Here is a 7030-nt window from a genome sequence, read left to right as displayed (position 1 = left end):
CTACGGCTCTGCATCCTCACCACAGCATTCCTTCGAGACTGGCGTCATTTCTGCTTCAACATCTTGTTACCGGTCAACAAACAAGATGTAGATATAGCAAAATAAGACAAATGATGAGAATTCTGAGGTTATACTTGACAGAAATGCAAGAAAATGCTTACGGGACACCCAGATTAAACAAATAAGTCCAACAAATGACTACTAAAAGCAAAACACATCTCAGGAAGTTGCCGTTAACGGTCAGCGCCTGCAACTTGGCGCCGCTGTCCTTGCAATGTGTCCTTGAAATGTTTGGACGGTTAAAGGCAGTTGTGGCAGTGTTGGCGCGTCCTTTGCAATAGGTCAGTGACAATAGAGATTGCACTTAACCCTTTCCCTGCTGCTGCACAAGGCGTCTGTTGTCATCTGATGCAACTGGCCAATTTGACATCTGCAATACTGAGTCCTGCTGCCATAACATTCAACCAGCTTTAATTATCAGGTAGCAATGAGTCTCCTTGGTTACTAGTCAAACCCCACCTCAAATATAACTTACTTGGCCATCCACTGCAACTACTACTATCAAATATTACCAACACTAGTACTACCAACGCTACTACTACTACTACTACTACTACTACCACCACCATCATCACCACCACCACCACTACCACCACCACCACTACATTGGACTCAGCGTGTATAAATCTCACCAGGATGTTGTTGTTGTTGCTTACCCCTACCTAGCGTGTGGCCGAGCAGACCCGTCGACCACAGGTAAGTAAGTGCTTCTGTGCGGCCGCTACAGGTACAGTACAACGTGTGGGCAACCGGCTCCTCCTTGTGGTAGACACCGCCTCACCAGGGTCCTTCCCACGGCGAGGTGCAGGCAAATGGAAGAGGTTTGTCGCCTGGGTGGACCCCGCAGATGTTTCCCTCCGCCGCTGAACTAACCAATGTAAACCCAAGTATAGCCACACGAACCCATATAAGGCCAGGGAACCTAAGTGTGTTCTATGGTTTAGTCTTCCCTCAGCATATTGCCTACATAGACAGATAGAAAGATAGAGAGAAAATGAAGAACAGACAAATGACTTAGATAGACACATAGATGGATAGACAGATGGATAGATGGATAGATAGATGAATAGACCGATGGATAGATAGATGGATAGATGGACAGATAGATGGATAGATAGATAGATGGATGGATAGATAGATGGATAGATGGATAAATAGATGGATAGATAGATAGACAACTAGATAGATAGATAAACAGATAGATAGATAAATAGGCAGATAGATAAATAGACAGATAGGTAAACAGAAAGAGATAGATAGACAGACAGATAAAAAGATAAACAGACAGATAGACAGAGACAGAAACAGATAGAGAAATGGATAGACAGATAGATATATAGAAAGAGATAGATAGAGATGGATAGATACCTACTAATTACCAACATTTTCATCCCAGACAGATAGATAGAAATAGATTTTTTTTTTTTTTCTACGTGTCCGACTCTGGGCAAAGGCTTCAGGGCCTGTCCCCAAGTCCCAGTAATCCTCCTTGGGGCCCAGTAGTCCTACTACACCTCCACATGTCACCACTTCGGCGCTAACACCCACCGTCCATATTGAATACATGCTAGGGCTGTCTCATACAGGACTGGTGCAGTGGTATTAGCGGGGGTATTTTTATGGCACTAACACCCACCGTCCATACTGAATACATGCTAGGGCTGTCTCATACAGGACTGGTGTATTGGTATTAGCGGGGGTATTTTTATGGCACTAACACCCACCGTCCATATTGAATACATGCTAGGGCTGTCTCATACAGGACTGGTGTATTGGTATTAGCGGGGGTATTTTTATGGCACTAACACCCACCGTCCATACTGAATACATGCTAGGGCTGTCTCATACAGGACTGGTGTATTGGTATTAGCGGGGGTATTTTTATGGCACTAACACCCACCGTCCATACTGAATACATGCTAGGGCTGTCTCATACAGGACTGGTGTATTGGTATTAGCGGGGGTATTTTTATGGCACTAACACCCACCGTCCATACTGAATACATGCTAGGGCTGTCTCATACAGGACTGGTGTATTGGTATTAGCGGGGGTATTTTTATGGCACTAACACCCACCGTCCATACTGAATACATGCTAGGGCTGTCTCATACAGGACTGGTGTAGTGGTATTAGCGGGGGTATTTTTATGGCACTAACACCCACCGTCCATACTGAATACATGCTAGGGCTGTCTCATACAGGACTGGTGTATTGGTATTAGCGGGGGTATTTTTATGGCACTAACACCCACCGTCCATACTGAATACATGCTAGGGCTGTCTCATACAGGACTGGTGTAGTGGTATTAGCGGGGGTATTTTTATGGCACTAACACCCACCGTCCATATTGAATACATGCTAGGGCTGTCTCATACAGGACTGGTGTATTGGTATTAGCGCGGTTATTTTTATGACACTGTCGGCGGGTCTTCTGGTAGATCAGGAAAGCTTGATTATTTGAAATACAAATCTTTAAATTGTTCCTGCCCCAGCTGGGGTATTGGTATTAGGTCCGGTAGGACTACAGGCACCCTCTCTACTGAATACAGATAGCCAGATAGATAAAGTCTGAGGGCAAATGTATCATCTGGGACACTGTATTGATAAATAGATAGACCGTGATAGATAAATAGGTATAGACACCCACCGTCCAGACTGAATACATCGCTATAGATAGACTCAGACAGGACAGGTGTATTGGTATTAACCGGACAGATAGATAGATGGCACTAGATACACAGAGTCCATAGATGAATAGATAGTTACTCAGATATACAGGACTGGTGTATAGATATTAGACAGATACATACTTAAACCATGATCGGCGGATCGCTACTTACCCAAATATCGATGTAGACAGCTTGATTATTTGAAATTCAAATCCTTAAATTGTTCCTGCCCCAGACGGATAGATACACAAATAAGATAGATAGATGTATAGTTACCAGATATAGACAGATAGATAGATAGATGCATACATACATACACAAATATAGATAGATGTATAGTTACCCATATATAGATAAATAGATAGATAGGTAGGTAGGTAGGTAGATAGGCAGGTAGATAGACAGACAGATACATATACAAACAGAAATAGATGGCTACATAATTACCCAGGCAGACAGATAGATAGACAGATAAAGAGATGGATAGTAGACACTGATTACAAACACATCTCCATCCAGAAACAGACAGACAGACAGACAGATAGATACATAGCTATTTCATACACTTTCATCCAGAACAGACAAACAAGCAGCCTTCTCCTTGCAGTCTGCAACAGTATTATCATTATTGTTATTATTATCATTATTATTATTATCGACCACCTTACGAGGAACAGCGACAATGTTTTTACCTGCATCTGTGTGTGTGTGTGTGTGTGTGTGTGTGTGTGTGTGTGTGTGTGTGTGTGTGTGTGTGTGTGTGTGTGTGTGTGTGTGTGTGTGTGTGTGTGTCATTCCGTCTCTACGTGCATCCGTCTGTCTTTGTCTGTCTGTCAGTTTCCTGGTCTGTCTGTCGGTGTGAGTGTCTGTCTGTCTGTGTCTATATTTCTGTGGTTGTCTGGCTGTGCTTGTGTGTGTCTGTCTGTGCCTCTGTCTGTTCGTCCGTCTTTGTGTCTGCTTGATAGTCAGCTGGTAACCTGCTTCTCTCATACATTGTTGCTGGTGCAGCGGTGTCTGTGGCCAGCGTCACCAACTCAGCCCTTCACTATGCCCGTATCTCATGCCATTTTGAGTATTTATTGATTTATTCATTAATTTAGTAATTTTTTCTTCTACCAATCGATTTTATTCAGTTTAGCAAGACTGCCTTGGAATAGTTTAGCAAGACTGCCTTGGAATAGTTTAGCAAGACTGTCTTGGAATAGTTTAGCAAGACTGTCTTGGAATAGTTTAGCAAGACTGTCTTGGAATAGTTTAGCAAGACTGTCTTGGAATAGTTTAGCAAGACTGCCTTGGAATAGTTTAGCAAGACTGTCTTGGAATAGTTTAGCAAGACTGCCTTGGAATAGTTTAGCAAGACTGTCTTGGAATAGTTTAGCAAGACTGCCTTGGAATAGTTTAGCAAGACTGTCTTGGAATAGTTTAGCAAGACTGTCTTGGACAATTCAGGAAGGCTCCGTTTGTAAAAGATTTTAGAAAGCCTCCGTTGTACAATTCAGGAAGGCTCCGTTGTACAATTCAGGAAGGCTCCGTTGTACAATTCAGGAAGGCTACGTTGTACAATTCAGGAAGGCTACGTTGTACAATTCAGGAAGGCTGCGTTGGTATGTGCTCGCTAACGCAATAAAGTCTACCGTCAGGCTGAAGGAAAATTATCTGGAAATAGTAGACATAAACTTTTGAATATTCGTCACACTGAAGAGATTACCAGCGTCAGAGGCACAACGTCTATTTACCAGGAAAATGACATGTTGGGTAAATTGAGGTGCTTCTTGCTTTACTTATTGTTATTATTATTATTATTATTATTTATTATTATTATTATTATTATTATTATTATTTATTATTATTATTATTATTATTATTATTATTAGGAGAAATACACTGAGGTGGTTTGGACATGTGGAGAGGATGGAGAATGAAAGACTGACTAAGAGGGTGTATGTAGGTGAGGTGGAGGGAGGGAGAGGGAGGGGTAGACCGAGGATGAGGTGGAGGGATGGAGTTGAGAGGTATATGAGGGAGGGGGGGGTGAGTTGGGGGGAGGGGAGTCAAATGGTGGGTGACAGAGTGACTTGGAGGCGTTTTGTCTGCGGCCACCCTTTGCGGGATTAGGGCGTCGGGCTATAGATAGATAGATAGATAGATTATATTTGTTATTATTATTATTATTATTATTATATTAAGGAGGGCGACACAGAGCTGGCATCATCATCACCACATATCATCGGCATCATCATCATATAATTATTTTCTAGAACTACACAGTTTTAAGAAGAGCAAAGTGGGAATTTCACCTCTGCCATCCACTTTGTACGAGCTACGAGGCAAGCTGCTCAAACGCTATTGCCAATGGGCTCGTCACGACACTCACTACTGTACAAAGGAAGAGTTTACTGTTCCTTGCTCTCGTGCATTGTTTAGCCTTTCTTGACACGCGAGGAAGACGTGGGTAACTCTCTCTCTCTCTCTCTCTCTCTCTGTTCCTGTGTGTGTGTGTGTGTGTGTGTGTAGCTCCCCTATCATATCGTACAGAGGTAATATCAAGCCGTGTTTCATGTCGTTCAAAGTTAACGGGTAAGTCAGCTATTTTTTTTACACTGAGTATTTTTCCTTTTCATTTCTCTTTTCTACTACATTCGTTTTATATTCTTTATGGGTAGATGTACACGTGCGTGTATAAGTACTTAAGGGGTAGTTGTAAGCCAGTTTCCCACCAAAAGTTCGATTTGTGTGTGTGTGTGTGTGTGTGTGTGTGTGTGTGTGTGTGTGTGTGTGTGTGTGTGTGTGTGTGTGTGTGTGTGTGTGTGTGTGTGTGTGTGTGTAGGTGATTCTACTGTGAATGTCCCGTTTATACATTCATTTTATATATATATATATATATATATATACATAGAGAGAGAGAGAGAGAGAGAGAGAGAGAGAGAGAATGGTCCTAATTTTCGGTCTTGCGAATTTTTAAGACGATACCCCCTGAAATCCTTCCATATAACACGAAAACATGTCAGGCAAAATATTTTTCAATAATATATATATTTAGAGGTCGCTCATCGGCCTTCTATGTTATTACGTATCGCCACATTCAGCCCCTGTCCCACATAGCGATTTGTCACAAATGTCTTTTCACACAGTTTTGGTGTCTTGAAACTACTCAGTTCTGTATTGTACAAAGATTTAAGTTCATAGCACCTAAGAGCAGATCACAGCTGCCTACTGTGCCAGACTCCAGGGCTTGTGGCAGTTAGATAATTGTCGTTAGACCTCATGACTTGGTTATGCTGCTGGTATTCGTGGTGACGATAAGTTACTAGATTTCAATGACAATTTGGTATATAACAGTGTTTCACTTACTTGTTAAGTGCATAGAGATGTCACTGTTGTGTACTGATAGCATACAGTGACAATCTAATTGCACCATTTAATTGTATGCTTTCTGCTTTTACAGGCAATCTTACACTGTACTGTAATTACTGACAACTGGTTGAACTGTGTTGATTCTGGACGAATATGGCTTCGACGAGTGGGAGCACTGATGCTAAAGCAAGGAACCTGTCTAGGACTCGTCTGATGTCTACTTGCTCGACAAGATGGAAGATGATATCAGAGGATCCACATTGCCTTCAAACCACGCTAAGCCCTAGGTTATCTTTTGCAGCTCCACCTGAAGCAGAACAAGACAATTAAAACAGCAGTGACAGCTACAAATTGAAAAAGTGGAAAACAGTTCTGGGAGCGATGCCCGTATTCCAGTTCGACTAAACATATGCAACTCCAAAGAAAAAAAATGGGAGAAGAATTTTTTGCTTCAGTGGCAATCTCTTTCAGAAAAACAAGGGCAGGACAAACACCAGCACAAGTCCAGGGTGAGCAATCATTTTAAAGATACTTTTTGGATGACCTTGATACTGCACATGCTTTGACGCCCCTGAAACTGATCGCAGTAGAAGGGGACAAGCAGTTTCTCATTAGTCAGCGTATGAAAGGTCAGCCGGGGGGCAATGGCAGGAATCGACTAGACCCTAAGTATCAAAGAGAAGTAAATAAACGCATACACACGTGAAGTATCATGGAAGGGCTCAAACGAAGAGAAAAGGCCGCCTACTGGATTTGTGCAGGCTTTAAGAAATTGCTGAATTGGAGAGCAGCAGCAGCAGTACTTTTCATCCTGGGGATGAGTCCAGTGGTAACTGCATGACTCTTGTAAATGAAGAATTAAATGTAAGTCTTCCTTCACCACCCAAACGTGGTCGGAAAGTTGTGCTGAGTCAAAATTTGTCGGCCCTCCGGATCGATATCAATC

The sequence above is a fragment of the Coenobita brevimanus genome, unplaced genomic scaffold (assembly GCF_032717465.1).
Source record: "Coenobita brevimanus isolate Jiangsu-jjx unplaced genomic scaffold, ASM3271746v2 jjx.HiC_scaffold_2882, whole genome shotgun sequence".
NCBI classification, from domain to species: domain Eukaryota; kingdom Metazoa; phylum Arthropoda; class Malacostraca; order Decapoda; family Coenobitidae; genus Coenobita; species Coenobita brevimanus.
Note: the sequence above shows the minus strand (reverse complement) of the source record.